The following is an 18,544-nucleotide window of genomic DNA, read 5'->3' as shown; positions in this document are numbered from 1 at the left end:
TGCCGAAATAATCAAGATTGTGCAAGTAATGCACTTCTCGGTAATTCCTGATTACCTCGGAGATATAGAAGATTCTCGAACATTATGGAAGATTCTATAACGTTTTGGGACATTATACAATGAACAGCCAAAGGAGCTGGTACAGGTGCCTAATACCGTGTAGGACCCCGCGGGCACACAGAAGTGCCGCAACACGACGTGGTATGGACTCTACCAATGTCTGAAGTAGTGCTGGAGGGAACTGACACCATGAATCCTGCAAGGCTATCCATAAATCCGAATGAGTACGGGGGGGGGGGGGGGGGGTAGATCTCTTCTGAACAGCACGGTACAAGGCATCCCAGATATGCTGAATAATGTTCATGTCAGGGGAACTGGTGGCCAGTGCAAATGTTCAAACTCGTAAGAGCGTTCCTGGAGCCACTCTGTAGCAATTATGGACATGTGGGGTGTCACATTATCCTGCTGGAATTGCCTAAGTCCGTCGGAATGGACAATGTACATTGTGGTTGCAAGTGATCACACAGGCTGGATACGTACGTGTCACCTGCCAGAGTCGTATCTAGACTTATCGTGTGTCTCATATCCCCTCCAAATGCATATGTTCCCCACCATTACAGAGCCTCCTCCAGCTCGAACAGTCCCCTGGTGACATGCAGGGTGTTTGGATTCATGATGTTGTCTCCATACCGGCACACGCCCATCCGCTGGTTACAATTTGAAACGAGACTCGTCCTGTGGTATCGACAGCTACGGTGCCACAACGTAGGTGCGCTCTCGTAGGTTGGCAATACGAAAGCAGACGAACAACGCCGACCACAGCGGCCTCTAGTCGGCGCTGTGCAGCTCTACGAGCGCGGCTCCAGGTTTAGCCCATTTGATTCCAAGCAGACGACCGACCAACATTATTTTTATAGTGGGCGAGCCACCACAGCTTTGCCTTTGTAGCTTCTAGTAGCTGTTAGCTTTGATACATGAACGGCTTCGCACCTACGAGCTCACCTGACGCAAAGTTAATTAACATTGTCATTTGCATACGTTCATACACCAGTAAAAGAACTTTAGCCTATACGCAGTACCGAATTACTTCACCTTTTGCTGCTCCTTCTCGCGTCCTTCACTCTCAGCCTATTTTGCAGAAGCAGTTCACTGGAGCAGATCCACGCGCCGCCTATCCATGCGGGATACAAAACAGTGTGACCACGAAACATATTTCCATTCATCAACAGTCCAATGTCGGTGTTGGCGGGCACAGGCGAGGCGTAAAACTTTGAGTTGTGCAGTCACCAAGGGTGACGAGTGGGCCTTCGGCTCCGAGAGCCCATATCGATGATGTTTCGTTGAATGGTTCGCACGCTGATACTTGCTGATGGCCCAGCATTGAAATCTGTCGCAATTTGCGGAATGGTTGCACTTCTGTCTCGTTGAGCGGTTCTCTTTAGTCGTCCTTGGTCCCGTTCTTGCAGGATGTTTTTACGGCAGAAGCGATGTCGGAGATTTGATGTGTTTGACGGATTCGTGATATTCACGGTAGATTCGTGAAATGTTCGTACGGGAAAATCCCAACTTCATCGATACCTCGGAAAGGCTGTATCCTAAAGCTCGTGCCCCGAATATAAGACCACATTTAAACTCACTTAAATCTTGATAACCTTCCATTGTACCAGCAGAGTGATCTAACAACTGAACCAGACACTTGTCTTCTGCAGGCGTTACCGACAGCAGCGCCGTATTACACCTGTTTACATATACGTATGTGTATCTGAATACGAATGCCTATACCCGTTTCTTTGGCGCTTCGGTGTACACCATTCTTCAACATTCTGGAACATTCTAGAAGGAACATTCTGTCCAGACTCAGTCACTTCGGCACTTGATTCCAAACTGTTTTACCGTCTTACCATAAGAAATCCATGGGTGCGAGGCCCTGTTTTGAAATCCATATCTTCTAACATAATCTTTGAAGTTCCAAACCAAATCTTCTTAAGTATGGGGACTGATGGGGTTCCGTTCCATATAACAAGGACTGCGGGAGTGTTTGGCAGAGTAATAGTGGCACGTGCGGACAAACCACACCTACATTCATCATACTGTACCTTCACGAAAAAGTGTCCTCTTCAGACACCCACATCTTCGTAACCAACTCTTACAGTTCCAAAACAAAACCTTCTCATCGACTGGATTCCTCGTGGCGTGTTACAACCCCACATAACCCTCCCCCACGCGCTGTACGGTGACTTGCGGAGTGGCTCTGAGCACTATAGGACTTAACATCTATGGTCATCAGTCCCCTAGAACTTAGAACTACTTAAACCTAACTAACCTAAGGACAGCACACAACACACAGCCATCACGAGGCAGAGAAAATCCCTGAGCCCGCCGGGAATCGAACCCGGGAACCCGGGCGTGGGAAGCGAGAACGCTACCGCACGACCACGAGATGCGGGCACTTGCGGAGTATGTGATCCCAATATGTCTGAGAAATACGCTTGTGAAATTTTGGCGTCACGCACGCACAGTCACATCATACTTGCTTTTAATTGATTTAATCCTTTCCAAGTCACATAACATTAGTATTCTAAATCCAGCAGTTATTTCCGTAAACGTCAGCGTATATTACTGTTACAACGTTTCTTAGAGGAAGCGTTTGCCGTCACTTTCTTATCACGTCTATTGTTTTAATGCTTCTTTATTCGTTTAGTTATCTGTACAACTGATTATTATCATCACGAGTGGACTCATTGTTTCTGTTTCTCAGATCCTCGGCCCAGTTCCCTAATGTACTCTTAAGCAAACATGCAGTATAAGTTCTTTACACTCGTTGAAAATCAGTACGTATCTTTTGTTTGAGAAAGTTACGTTTCATTTGCCTGGGAACTGCTACTACCTCCCTTCTTTTGACAATGTTCTGCCGGCCGCGGTGGTCTAGCGGTTCAGGCGCTCAGTCCGGAACCGCGCGACTACTACGTCGCAGGTTCGAATCCTGCCTCGGGCATGGATGTGTGTGATGTCCTTAGGTTAGTTGGGTTTAAGAAGTTTTAAGTTCTAGGGGACTGATGACCACAGATGTTAAGTCCCGTAGTGCTCAGAGCCATTTGAACCATTTTTTTTTTTTTGACAACGTTCTGTAATTTTTGTTTCTCACTATGCCAATGTATTACTTTACCACCGTACATATTTTCATCAATTTTTCCTAATTGATTCTTTGTCAGTTTCATTAGGGGAGATGCGTCACTGGCCCACATTTGGTTTTTGATTTTTGTACGTGTTGTGCAATATTTGGGGAGATTCTGGTGGATGAGGGGGACAGCTTAACTTTTTGACAGTTAAACAGTGTTCGGTCTTTGTGTTAAAAACTTGTTTAGGTAATCCCAAAGCCACTTTTCCTAAAAGTTATATCGCCATTGTATGGGTTCTCCCCGTTATGCGAAACAAGATTAGAAATTCAGAACGATTAGTGTATGTGTCGTATTAATTGCGAACAAATGTGTATTAATTACGACATAATGCACAGTGCAACCACATTAAGGTGGCCACCTGTCAAAAGCCTGAATAACCAACTTCTGCAGCACGGACGTACAGGAAGAGAGTGTGAATTAGCTTATGGAAGTTCCGACAAGCCATGCCGACTCCAGCAGTAACCAGCTGCGCAGGTTTTTCGGTTGAGGATCCATCGCCCCATCGAAGTGGTCCCACAGATTCTAGACTGGTTTTAAATCCGGGGAGTCTATTGGCCAGAGTAGTACGGTATGCTCTCCCTGTTACTCTACGAACTACGCACGCAGATTGTGAGCCGTGTGACAGGTCTCGTTGTCCTGGTGATAATTCCATAGTGCAGAAAAACGGCACTGGCGCGCAAGTTCCGTCCTCCGTTGCTGGTGAACAGGAGTCAGCATGGGTGAATGAAAGAGGCACAGTTTCCGGAGACCCACACACAACGTCGTTCGCTGAGTGGACATTGTGGAGACACGGTAGGGAGGCCCTTGACTCATGTTGTCGGTCAGTTGCTCACAAGGGAACCTCCCCATCGCACCCCCCTCAGATTTAGTTATAAGTTGGCACAGTGGATAGGCCTTGAAAAACTGAACACAGATCAATCGAGAAAACAGGAAGAAGTTGTATGGAACTATGAAAAAATAAGCAAAATATACAAATTGAATAGTCCATGGGTAAGATAGGCAACATCAAGGATAGTGTGAACTCAAGAGCACCGTGGTCACGTGGGTAGCATGAGCAGCTGCGGAACGAAAGGTCCTTGGTTCAAGTCTTACCTCGAGTGAAAAGTTTACTTTCTTTATTTTTGCGGAGTTATGATCTGTCCGTTCGTTCATTGACGTCTCTGTTCACTGTAATAAGTTTAGTGTCTGTGTTTTGCGACCGCACCGCAAAACCGTGCGATTAGTAGACGAAAGGACGTGCCTCTCCAATGGTAACCGAAAAAATTTGATCGCAAGGTCATAGGTCAACCGATTCCTCCACAGGAAAACACGTCTGATGTATTCTATACGACACTGGTGACGGCGTGTGCCTCACATGACAGGAATATGTTGTCGACCCACTTAACTTGTACACTTCGCGAATGGGTAAAAAGATTCTTCTACCTTGCCCGATTCAGGTTTTCTTGTGGATGTAATGATCACTCCCAAGAAAATGATGAAAACATAAGAGTTTGTCATGTAAAACGAAAATAAAAAATTAAAGTTTTCACTTGAGGGAAGACTTTAACCAAGGAACCCTCGTTCCGCAGCTGCTCACGCTAACCACGGGACCACGACGCTCCTCAATTCAAATTCTCCTTGATGTTGCCTATCTTGCGCATGGACTTCTCAGTTTGTATATTTTGCTTATTTTTTCATAGTTCCACACAACTTCTTCCTGTTTTCTCGATTGATATGTGTTCAGTTTTTCAAGGCCTATCCGCTGTGCCAACTTATAACTAAATCCGAGGGGGGTGCGATGGGGAGGTTCCCTTGTCAGTAGTTGCACGTCTACTCGACCATACACATCTCTGCAGCCGTCGTTCATCCCTGTCATCTATGGCCCGTGGTGCACTACAATTGCTTCGGTACTGGTTTTGGATAGTGTCATTTTCCCACGCGTGGTATACGTTAAGCACGGCAGCACGCTAAGAGTTTACAAACTTATTCATCTCAGGAACGCTTCCACCTTTGGCTCAAAAGTCAATGATCATGCCCTCCTGGACGTCAGATCAATCGCTCCGTTCCCATATTACCGCATCGATTGCACTGTTTTCCGCGTCTCCCTAATACGCATTACATACCCTCCATTGCTAGTGCTGCCACCCGCCATCTGAGAGTGGTTATTTTGCGGTGACGTAGGACGTAGGCGGTGGTCACGTTAACGTGAGTGGACCGTACATATACAACAAACGAGTAATACAGTAAGCCTGATAGAACAGAAACCAGCTCTAATGTAGAATGTATCTTTGACAATCATAGTTGCGCCGACATTGATTTGGAATTGTCTTCCCTTCCCTTTCTGGATGTCGACAAGAGCAGACGTAAGCGTGATGTAGTCTGTTGTTATTTGAAACTGTGTGACCCAAAAGCGCTTTTATTTCAATCTTCAGCATAGTGACATTGCTTTCCTGAGAAATGGAATATGAAAATAAAGTATTTGGCCGTTTTAACTGAGATGGAGACGGTACGTTTGATGAGGCAACGATTTGGTGTCTCCAGTGCTCTATTGCTCAATATTCTATAATTTAGATCGAACCGACCAACATCGAACTTTTGGACTGTACTTTTACTGGAACGGATAAATTAAACAAGAAAGAAAAAATTAAAAGAAATTATTAAATGTAAAGTCTCATGTTTAAACGATCCAACAATTCAGTTAAACAAAGAAATTCAGTCCCATAGAAATACTGAAGTGTTCCCTTTCGTTCAACTCTTCAAATTTCATAACTAAGTAAAAAATAACTAAAGCACGAAAGGAATGCTTAAAAGTTTGCGACCATGCCATCCGAAAATTCAAATTCAAATTGCTCTGAACACTATGGGACTTAACATCTGAGGTCATCAGTCCCTTAGAACTTAGAACTACTTAAACCTAACTAACCTAAAGACATCACACACATCCATGCCCGAGGCAGGATTCGAACCTGCGATCGTAGCGGCCGGGCGGTTCCAGATCGAAGCGCCTAAAACCGCTCGGCCACATCGGCCGACTATGCAAACCGCACCTTGCTGCTGGGTTAGTTGGTGTAGCCCAGGTGGTGAGTTGCCTTAACCTGATATGAACAGCGAAACTTAAGCATGACACAAAATGTTCGAGGGAAATATTTTATTTTATCAAAACGAGGAGTGACTTCCTTATCACGAATAAATTGTTCAAGAAATGTATTCCTCACGAACAAAAAATATATGAACAAAAACAAAAGCTCCGTAAATATATAAATGATAGTATGAAATGGAATATGTGAACAAATAATGAATTATTCAAGTAAAATAAAGACTGTTTATTATTGTAATTACCCATGGCTATTCAAATAGAATTAGGTCAATCTGTAAATCAACCATGAATGCACGAGGGCGTTCAATAAGAAATGTAACAATTTTCTTTTCTTTACAAATTTCGGTTGAAAAAATGCGGAATTTGTTGTGGGACATCGTGGAATGTTCCCGCTTCACCTCCTATAGTTTCATGAACTTTCGATAGGTGGCGCCGCTATACGTAACCTTCAAAAAGGCATCTCTTACGGGGGTGCGTTCCAAGCAGAGAGCTGTCATTGAGTTTCTTTAGGCGGAAAAGCAAAGCATCGCAGATAGTCACAGGCGCTTGCATAATGTCTACGCAGACCTGGCAGTGAAGGGAAATGCGGTGAATTGCTGGGCGAGGACCGGCCGTTGAGGCCGAGCGGTTCTAGACGCTTCTACTGTCGCAGGTTCGAATACTGCCTCGGGCATGTATGTGTGTGATGTCCTTAGGTTAGTTAGGTTTAAGTAGTTCTAAGTCTAGGGGAGTGACGACCTCAGATGTTAAATCCCATAGTGTTCAGAGCCATTTCAACATTTGTTGGGCGAGGCGTCCGTCATCAGAGCAGCAAAGTCGCTCAAGCCTGTCCGATCTCCCTCTTGCCAGCCAGCCTACTTTACACCGCTGTAACTCCTGCAACGTAGCAACGTGGCACAGTCTCATTCGCGGCGACCCACAGATCACATTCAAACCCCTTGCTACACAACTGGACTTCTCTGTTGGTTGTGCTCACAGTCTCATCCACCAATTGGAGTGGTCAAATGCGTGTACGAGCTGGGTTTCTCGTCGCCTAACAGAAGACCGTGAAGAGCAACGAAGGGCCATCTGCGCAGAATTGAATACATGTCGATTACAATTATCTGGCCTGTTATGCCGTGGTCTGTTGATGCATTCTGTGTCAATTCCCAACGTTTCGTCCCCGTCAGCGGAGGACATCTTCAAGAGGGTCTGTAGCTCTATAAAAGGTCCAACACACCCACTGGCTCGCTCAGTCAGTAGCGAGCCAGTGGGTGTGTTGGACCTTCCATCGAGCTACAGACCCCCTTGAAGATGTCCTGCCCGCATCTCGTGGTCGTGCGGTAGCGTTCTCGCTTCCCACGCCCGGGTTCCCGGGTTCGATTCCCGGCGGGATCAGGGATTTTCTCTGCCTCGTGATGGCTGGGTGTTGTGTGCTGTCCTTAGGTTAGTTACGTTTAAGTAGTTCTAAGTTCTAGGGGACTTATGACCACAGCAGTTGAGTCCCATAGTGCTCAGAGCCATTTGAACCATTTTTTTGAAGGTGTCCTCCGCTGACGGGGACGAAACGTTGGGAATTGACACAGAATGCATCAACCGACCACGGCATAACAGGCCAGATAATTATAATGGACATGAAATTGTTGTTGTTGTGGTCTTCAGTCCTGAGATTGGTTTGATGCAGCTCTCCATGCTACCCTATCCTGTGCAAGCTTCTTCATCTCCCAGTACTTACTGCAACCCACATCCTTCTGAATCTGCTTAGTGGATTCATCTCTTGGTCTCCCTCTACGATATTTACCCTCCACGCTGCCCTCCAATGCTAAGTTTGTGATCCCTTGATGCCTCAGAACATGTCCTAGTGTCCGGTCCCTTCTTTCTGTCAAGTTGTGCCACACACTCCTCTTCTCCCCAATTCTATTCAATATTTCATCATTAGTTATGTGATCTACCCATCTAATCTTCAGCATTCATCTGTAGCACCACATTTCGAAAGCTTCTATTCTCTTCTTGTCCAAACTATTTATCGTCCATGTTTCACTTCCATACATGGCTACACTCCATACAAATACTTTCAGAAACGAATTCCTGACACTTAAATCTATACTCGATGTTAAGAAATTTCTCTTCTTCAGAAACGCTTTCCTTGCCATTGCCAGTCTACATTTTATATCTTCTCTACTTCGACCATCATCAGTTATTTTGCTCCAAATAGCAAAACTCATTTACTACTTTAAGTGTCTCATTTCCTAATCTAATTCCCTCAGCATCACCACATTCGGCTACATTCCATTATCCTCGATTTGCTTTTGTTGATGTTCATCTTATATCCTCCTTTCAAGACATTGTCCATTCCGTTCAACTGCTCTTCCAAGTCCTTTGCTGTCTCTGACAGAATTACAATGTCATCGGCGAACCTCAAAGTTTTTATTTCTTCTCCATGGATTTTAATACCTACTCCAAATTTTTCTTTTGTTTCTTTCATTGCTTGCTCAAGTTATTTTGACATTACCGGCCGTGTAAGTCTACATTCTAGTATCAGAATTGAATACGCATTACAAGGCTGATCGTCACAGATTTTAGTCGAACTTCGTCACAGGCGATGAAATACAGGTTCGTCACTTCGATCTGGAAACAGAACGATAATCCATGGAGTGGAGCTACACCACCTCTCCTCCAAAAGTTCAAAGCCACACTATCAGCCGTTAAAGTCATGTCGACAGTATTCTGGGACACTGAAGGGGTTATTCTGTTTGATATCTTCTCTCACGGGGCAACGATCGTCTTCGAAGTGTATTGTGTTACCTTCAGGAAATTGAAGAAACGACTTCAGCGTGTCCGTCGCCCCAAAAATGGAAATGAATTTCTCCTTCTCCGTGACAACGTAAGACCTCCCATAATTCTGCACACATCAGAGGAGCTCACAAAACTTCATTGAACAATTCTTCGTCATCCACATTACAGCCTGGATCTCACACCTTCCGGCTTCTATTTGTTTGGCCCAATGAAGGATGTGCTCCGTGAGAAGCAGTACGTGGTTGATGGGGAAGTTATTGATGTAGCAAGAAGCTGCTTCCAACGTCGACCGGTAGAGTCTTACCACGCGGGCATACAGCCCTTCTCAGTAAGGTGGCGTAAGGCTGTCGCATTGAACGAAGATGGTGCTGTAAAACAGGGTTTTGTAGCCAATAGAGTGAGGAATAATATAATGTATTGGAATTCTGAATGAATCCATATGCTCTTAGAAAAAAACTATGTTGCCTTACGTACTGAATGCCCCCTGTAGGAGTTGGGCACCTGCTTATTTGAAGAGGTGAGTTTAATTTTTTGATATACCAAATGATATCATCCTCGTCTGGCCCTCTAGTTTTTCCCATAATTGGTTATTATGGACACACGAATTTCGTTGCCATCGATTTCGACGATCTTCTTAGGGTGCGGGTTAGCATGGTTCTTCACAAAAACAAAGTAATTCACATGCTGTTCAATTGCGATTGTGGAGGATTCGTTATTCGCCTTGTTATGTATAACATTCTCTCATCTTTTTGGAGTTCTCCAGGCTCAGAGGGAACCGTTAAAACGAGAGTCCTTACCACAGTCTTTGCAACAGAGTGAGTGTGAACGATTTCATCACGGGAATATTCTTCAGCCTGTAAACTATGATGAAAGGAGGCAAAGCAGCCGTCAATTTTAGCACGGTTAATGTCTGACACGCTGTCATCAAAGCTTGTTGAAAAAAAAAAATGCAGATCGTCTTCTTCTAGGAAATTTTTTCCTTCTTCGATTTGTCAACCTTAGCCACGTCACACTTACTGTAAACCTGCCCGGCTTTTTTTCTCATATTGTCTCTATCCTGTTGCGATTCTGTCTTTGGCGAGACTGTTTCTTAAAATGGCAGTAAACCTTATGTTTCGGCAACTCTTGAATTGCTGTCGTGGTCCGGCTTTGGGGAAAGGGCGAATTTGTATGCGCTGATGTGCCAGGAAGATAATGGGGTGTTGTTGTCTCTAGAAAGTCATTTGTGATTAGAGCGCGTTCATTGGGATCTATTAGTCCCGATTCATCGGTAATTTGTGTAGCGTCTGGAGCAGGGCGATCTTAGACGGAAGAGGGAAAACTGTCTGCGTTCTCAAATATATATGGGTTGAACTGACAAATTCCACCTACTTGAAATGTAGATGTAATGTTGGACGGAATCACAGCTTTTTGAAAGGTTCTTTTCGTAATTGCTAAAGTGTAGCAGATAGTTATAAAGTTTTGCCTGGGTGACAAATCATCCGAGTGCTACAAGTCGTGGTAGCATATTTTTTAAAGCCTTCGAATACTCTTTTATCAAACGGTTACCATTTATGGCTGCAAAGTGAAGCAGGTAATAGGACAGTAACCTCATTTGCTTGTAACAAATGCGAGTCATGGTTATCGAAGATAAACAGCACAGCTCGTGCTCGTGAAAATCTGGTAAAGTGCGTAGAATGTTTGGCAAACTACACAAAACTGCATTCAACCATCCAACGTACTTACTAGAATAGCAGCTGGAGTCCTCCTGTCCAGTTCACATGTAATGTTCCCTGAACTAGGTTCTTGGAAAAATAAAAAATTAAGGAATAGCACTTCCTCCGGCCAAGGCGCAAATGCCCAAATTACCGAGGGTACCTCTTTCAGCAGTGATGACCTATCCAATTTGCTTAAGCTGTTTCCCTACTGACACCCTAACTGGCTTTAGAAGGGTTGAAATCCCAGTCTAGTCCACGTTGTGTACGTCCTGTGTCGCCACAAGAGAGGAAGGTTCAAGATCAGGAATAGACACGTATGGGATGACGAAAACCCACTTGCACCTGTGAGTCGCTCCTATCAAAACACGTCCACTGTGAATCTGTGGCGTCACCGATAAGTGGACTTCACATAGTTGCCGATAAACTGAACAGAGTTGTGTACGAAACATTCCTTTCAAACGTTCTCTCACAGTTCCCAGAGGATGTGCCGCTGAGCATTCGTCAGCGTATGTCGTTTCACCATGACACGACGCCAGCACACATTGTATTCGTGTTTAAAAACGACTTTGATGTACAGTCTGGAAGAGTCTAGTCCAAAACAGAATAATCGATACTCACATGGATCTGATTGCTAGGACAGTCGCAGTCTGGAAGTACTGCGCCAAACTCGAAGATTCTTGAAGTGTCTAAAACAGTGGCAGCAGCGTCGCTATATACTCTGTAAAGTGATTGCACATGATGTCTGCAAGTTGCAAACAGTAGCAATCGACCCTGAGCAATGGTACAGTGCTTATCCTGATAAAACAGACTAAGTACACTGTGGAAAAGAAGGGTGAGTTTCAACTGAGAGTCTCGCATTAGTTTGAGTTTCGTGTTGTACTTTTTGGTGATTGACAAATGTAGGCTTTTTCGACGTTGTAAAGATATTGTGTCAGTAACAAGGTAACTAGAGTATCATAACGAATGAATCAAAATTATATTTTTATTCTGGAATCAGCCACCTGATCTCACATGACCCTATTACCAAAACAGTAAAAAAACAAAAAATCACTGGATAGCTTCTGAAATTTTGTCGGTGCAGTTCATGGTCACTTTGTGAATAACACTGACATGATGCTCTTGTACCCACATATGCTGATAAAAAAAATCTCCGTTTTCAGCAATCATACGCAACCACTCTCTGGACGAAAGATTCGTATCCAAAGATTGGGAAGTTGCACAAGTCACACCAACGCAGAAGAAGGAAAATAGAAGCAATCCGTTCGCACATATCACTAACGGATTTTTAGTGGCACGTGTAATATGAAATACCTCGAATAAAACTACCAATTGACACAAACCGAGCTCGAATTCAGTAAACACAAGGCTCTCATTTCTAAAGAAATACAGGTCTCAAGTTGATACCATATTTCTAGATTTCCTCAATAATTATAGCATCGTTCATCACATGCAGATTCTGATTTGATTGCAGGCATACGACGTATGGATTCCTTATTTCCTGAATGAGATTTTCACTCTGCAGCGGAGTGTGCGCTGATATGAAACTTCCTGGCAGATTAAAACTGCGTGCCCGACCGAGACTCGAACTCGGGACCTTTGCCTTTCGCGGGCAAGTGCTCTACCAACTGAGCTACCGAAGCACGACTCACGCCCGGTACTCACAGCTTTACTTCTGCCAGTACCTCGTCTCCTACCTTCCAAACTTTACAGAAGCTCTCCTGCGAACCTTGCAGAACTAGCACTCCTGAAAGAAAGGATATTGCGGAGACATGGCTTAGCCACAGCCTGGGGGATGTTTCCAGAATGAGATTTTCACTCTGCAGCGGAGTGTGCGCTGATATGAAACTTCCTGGCAGATTAAAACTGTGTGCCCGACCGAGACTCGAACTCGGGACCTTTGCCTTTCGCGGGCAAGTGCTCTACCAACTGAGCTACCGAAGCACGACTCACGCCCGGTACTCACAGCTTTACTTCTGCCAGTACCTCGTCTCCTACCTTCCAAACTTTACAGAAGCTCTCCTGCGAACCTTGCAGAACTAGCACTCCTGAAAGAAAGGATATTGCGGAGACATGGCTTAGCCACAGCCTGGGGGATGTTTCCAGAATGAGATTTTCACTCTGCAGCGGAGTGTGCGCTGATATGAAACTTCCTGGCAGATTAAAACTGTGTGCCCGACCGAGACTCGAACTCGGGACCTTTGCCTTTCGCGGGCAAGTGCTCTACCAACTGAGCTACCGAAGCACGACTCACGCCCGGTACTCACAGCTTTACTTCTGCCAGTACCTCGTCTCCTACCTTCCAAACTTTACAGAAGCTCTCCTGCGAACCTTGCAGAACTAGCACTCCTGAAAGAAAGGATATTGCGGAGACATGGCTTAGCCACAGCCTGGGGGATGTTTCCAGAATGAGATTTTCACTCTGCAGCGGAGTGTGCGCTGATATGAAACTTCCTGGCAGATTAAAACTGTGTGCCCGACCGAGACTCGAACTCGGGACCTTTGCCTTTCGCGGGCAAGTGCTCTACCAACTGAGCTACCGAAGCACGACTCACGCCCGGTACTCACAGCTTTACTTCTGCCAGTACCTCGTCTCCTACCTTCCAAACTTTACAGAAGCTCTCCTGCGAACCTTGCAGAACTAGCACTCCTGAAAGAAAGGATATTGCGGAGACATGGCTTAGCCACAGCCTGGGGGATGTTTCCAGAATGAGATTTTCACTCTGCAGCGGAGTGTGCGCTGATATGAAACTTCCTGGCAGATTAAAACTGTGTGCCCGACCGAGACTCGAACTCGGGACCTTTGCCTTTCGCGGGCAACTGCTCTACCAACTGAGCTACCGAAGCACGACTCACGCCCGGTACTCACAGCTTTACTTCTGCCAGTACCTCGTCTCCTACCTTCCAAACTTTACAGAAGCTCTCCTGCGAACCTTGCAGAACTAGCACTCCTGAAAGAAAGGATATTGCGGAGACATGGCTTAGCCACAGCCTGGGGGATGTTTCCAGAATGAGATTTTCACTCTGCAGCGGAGTGTGCGCTGATATGAAACTTCCTGGCAGATTAAAACTGTGTGCCCGACCGAGACTCGAACTCGGGACCTTTGCCTTTCGCGGGCAAGTGCTCTACCAACTGAGCTACCGAAGCACGACTCACGCCCGGTACTCACAGCTTTACTTCTGCCAGTACCTCGTCTCCTACCTTCCAAACTTTACAGAAGCTCTCCTGCGAACCTTGCAGAACTAGCACTCCTGAAAGAAAGGATATTGCGGAGACATGGCTTAGCCACAGCCTGGGGGATGTTTCCAGAATGAGATTTTCACTCTGCAGCGGAGTGTGCGCTGATATGAAACTTCCTGGCAGATTAAAACTGTGTGCCCGACCGAGACTCGAACTCGGGACCTTTGCCTTTCGCGGGCAAGTGCTCTACCAACTCGCAGGAGAGCTTCTGTAAAGTCTGGAAGGTAGGAGACGAGGTACTGGCAGAAGTAAAGCTGTGAGTACCGGGCGTGAGTCGTGCTTCGGTAGCTCAGTTGGTAGAGCACTTGCCCGCGAAAGGCAAAGGTCCCGAGTTCGAGTCTCGGTCGGGCACACAGTTTTAATCTGCCAGGAAGTTCCTTATTTCCTGCCAGAAAGGCCACAGTTCGTAGAAAGTGATGGGAAATGAAAGCAAATTTATACCCACGGTCCGCAAGAAAACTTTGTAGCTCCTCTGCTGGCTTAATCTACTTAAACGACTTTCTTTTAGGGGGGGGGGGGGCAGTCTGAAAAGCCTTCTTAGACTGTAGGCAGATGATGCTGTTATTTACTGACTAGTTAAGTATCAGAAGATCATAAATAATTACAAACTGATTGGACATGATGTCTGCAAAGTGTGAATAGAAGCAACTGAGGTTCTCGATTTGATCACTACAAAGCTTCCGTCACATGATACACAACACTGATTTAAGGGTTTGTCGACTGCTGTAATATCAAGGAGTAACAATTACAAAAAGTTTAAATTGGAGCCCTGACATAGGAAATGGCAAGGCAAACCGAAGACTGCACTTAGAAAATGCAATAAATTCACTGGACTGCTTTTGTCCTTTTCTAGAGCCGTATTATGCCGCCTCGTTTGCTTTGGGGCACACCAAAGTACAGTGTATTACAAACTTCTATGACACGCCTACACGTGTTTTTTTTCCATTTACGCCAAGTAAATACATAAACTACATACAATACATTTTGTTTTATCTACGATAATGACGTAGACCGAAACAATGAATTAAAATACGCGCCAGTGCTGGTATTCGGAAAGGGTTCTTCTGCTTAGTAAGCACATGTGCTAGCCATTACGCCACACTCACCTTCCAGGTACAAACATGCACGGGATAGCCTAGTACGTGTCGCTTCACGCTAGAAATTCCCACTTATGGCTTAGCTCATTGCTGTTCCACTTACATGCCCGCGTCAGTATCGTCGAGGCTCTCCAGTATTGGAACATCAACTTAGATAAGTGGGGTTAGTCTTGCCTGTACCTCTGGCGTAGGTAATATGTTAATAGTACAGGGTGTTTCAAAAATGACCAGTATATTTGAAACGGCAATAAAAAGTAAACGAGCAGCGATAGAAATACACCGTTTGTTGCAATATGCTTGGGACAACAGTACATTTTCAGGCGGACAAACTTTCGAAATTACAGTAGTTACAATTTTCAACAACAGATGGCGTTGCGGTCTGCGAAACTCTATAGTACGATATTTTCCACATATCCACCATGCGTAGCAATTATATGGCGTAGTCTCTGAATGAAATTACCCGAAACCTTTGACAACGTGTCTGGCGGAATGGCTTCACATGCAGATGAGATGTACTGCTTCAGCTGTTCAATTGTTTCTGGATTCTGGCGGTACACCTGGTCTTTCAAGTGTCCCCACAGAAAGAAGTCACAGGGGTTCATGTCTGGCGAATAGGGAGGCCAATCCACGCCGCCTCCTGTATGTTTCGGATAGCCCAAAGCAATCACACGATCATCGAAATATTCATTCAGGAAATTAAAGACGTCGGCCGTGCGATGTGGCCGGGCACCATCTTGCATAAACCACGAGGTGTTCGCAGTGTCGTCTAAGGCAGTTTGTACCGCCACAAATTCACGAAGAATGTCCAGATAGCGAGATGCAGCAATCGTTTCGGATCTGAAAAATGGGCCAATGATTCCTTTGGAAGAAATGGCGGCCCAGACCAGTACTTTTTGAGGATGCAGGGACGATGGGACTGCAACATGGGGCTTTTCGGTTCCCCATATGCGCCAGTTTTGTTTATTGACGAAGCCGTCCAGGTAAAAGTAAGCTTCGTCAGTAAACCAAATGCTGCCCACATGCATATCGCCGTCATCAATCCTGTGCACTATATCGTTAGCGAATGTCTCTCGTGCATCAATGGTAGCGGCGCTGAGGGGTTGCCGCATTTGAATTTTGTATGGACAGAGGTGTAAACTCTGGCGCATGAGACGATACGTGGACGTTGGCGTCATTTGGACCGCAGCTGCAACACGGCGAACGGAAACCCGAGGCCGCTGTCGGATCACCTGCTGCACTAGCTGCGCGTTGCCCTCTGTGGTTGCCGTATGCGGTCGCCCTACCTTTCCAGCACGTTCATCCGTCACGTTCCCAGTCCGTTGAAATTTTTCAAACAGACCCTTTATTGTATCGCTTTTCGGTCCTTTGGTTACATTAAACCTCCGTTGAAAACTTCGTCTTGTTGCAACAACACTGTGTTCTAGGCGGTGGTATTTCAACACCAGAAAAATCCTCTGTTCTAAGGAATAAACCATGTTGTCTACAGGACACTTGCACGTTGTGAACAGCACACGCTTACAGGAGAAAGACGACGTACAGAATGGCGCACCCACAGACTGCGTTGTCTTCTATATCTTTCACATCACTTGCAGCGCCATCTGTTGTTGAAAATTGTAACTACTGTAATTTCGAAAGTTTGTCCGCCTGAAAATGTACTGTTGTTCCAAGCATATTGCAACAAACGGTTTATTTCTATCGCTGCTCGTTTAGTTTTTATTGACGTTTCAAATATACCGGTCATTTTTGAAACACCCTGTATGTAGTTGATGATTCCGAGGCGTATGTAGCGGCGATAGGCGCAAGCCATTGCGCTGTGATGGCTAGCGCAGGTGTCTAGTAAACAGATGACCACAGTTCTAATTTTGGTGCTGGCAGAAATTTTAATTCATCGCTCTGTACTACATCATTATCGTAGTTACAACTAAACTCAGTCCGAGGAGGCCTCGGAAGGAGCAACGGTGCCCATCGGCCGCCGTGCCATCCTCAACCGACAGACGTCACTGGATGCGAAGATGGAGGGGCATGTCACATCGCCCTCCCGGCCGTTGCCAGTTTGCTTGGCCGAGGTCACTACTTCTCGCTCATGGAGCTCCTCAATTGGCCTTACGAGGGCTGAGTGCGCCCCGTTTTCCAACAGTGCTGGGCAGACTCGGACGGTGACCCATCCAAGTGCTACCCAATTCCGACAGAGCTTAACTTCGGTGAACCGACGGAACCGTTGTCGCCACTGCTGCAAGGACGTTGGCTATCGTAGACGAAAGTGAGCCTTAAGAGACATCTCAGGAACATCAAATGCATATGATTAATAGATTTTGTTTTATTACGGATCGACTACCGGTATGAGGCACAAATTTTACGAATTTATTACTTCAAGGAAGCAATTTGTATTTTGGAGATATCTTTAACTTGGGAAGATTGGACGACATTAAAAATATCACTGCAAACGGATGTGTCTCGACATGGTGGTTAAAAACTACTGTTCCGGAGTATTGTTGAGAGGTAAGAGATTATTAAGTGATAGGACTGACGAAGGTCATCGAAATGGTCAAAGGAGGGTGGCTAATTTTACAGTATCGCGATATAGGGGAGAGAGTATCACAGATATGATACGCAAGCTCGGATGGCAAAAATTAAAAGCAAAGGCGTTTTCCGTTGCGGTTGCATCTTGACATGAAATTTCAATCACAAATGTTCTGCTCTGCATGCTAAAATATGTAACTGACAAACGTCGACATAGGAAGAAATGACCGCCGTGATAAATCAGGTAAGTCGTAGTTCGCACAATAATATTTAGATGTTAATTTGTCCCACGTGTTATTCGAGGGTGGAACGCGCCGCTGCTTAAATTTCCAGCCGCGGTGGGCGACTGGACAGGACGTCGCCTCTGCTGCCTGAACGAGGGCGCTGCAGTGGCCAGCGGCGGAACTCGGCGGGAACTCGAAGAGGTCTCTTTGAGTTCTCACCACCGAGTGGAGAAGAGGTGTTCATCAGGGTACAACAGCAGTGGTGTTGTGGTGGAATCTTCACCGTGCTGTTGCTCAGTATTACTGTACAATTCGCTGGAGTAGACGATACGCTGTGTGTTATGAGGTGTGGAATAGGAAGTGTGGAGTTTGTGGGATGTCTGCAATTACATGTTGCATAGGTAGCTGAATAAACACACCAAACCTACGCCCTTCCTTTCAACTACATCCGTCTGATGGCCTCCTTCCTCTCCCGCCGCCCCTCCTATGTTACCATCCATAATGCCAATTCCCACACCATCTGCCCTTCTGCATGTGTGCCCCAGGGCTCAGTCCTCTCCCCTCTCCTCTACCTCCTGTACACGGCAGATATGCCCCAACCCCGCCCCCTCCAGTACACCTCTTGCAGTATGCCGATGACACTGCATTCCTTGCCCTCGCTCCTACCCTCCAACGGTTCCAATGCCTTCTCCAGAATCACCTTCACCTTTTTGCCGCATGGTGTAACCAGTGGCTCCT

General features: G+C 45.7%; 1 non-coding gene across 1 annotated transcript; it reads right to left on the bottom strand.

Moving 5' to 3' along the window:
- Nucleotides 1–13,497: 13,497 nt before the first annotated feature.
- On the bottom strand, nucleotides 13,498–13,572 carry Trnas-cga (transfer RNA serine (anticodon CGA)). The gene has a single exon. It is a non-coding gene; the product is annotated as a tRNA-Ser (tRNA).
- Nucleotides 13,573–18,544: the final 4,972 nt, after the last annotated feature.

This window comes from Schistocerca cancellata, chromosome 5 (assembly GCF_023864275.1).
Source record: "Schistocerca cancellata isolate TAMUIC-IGC-003103 chromosome 5, iqSchCanc2.1, whole genome shotgun sequence".
NCBI lineage: Eukaryota > Metazoa > Arthropoda > Insecta > Orthoptera > Acrididae > Schistocerca > Schistocerca cancellata.
Note: the sequence above shows the minus strand (reverse complement) of the source record. Positions and strands in the feature narration are given on the sequence as shown.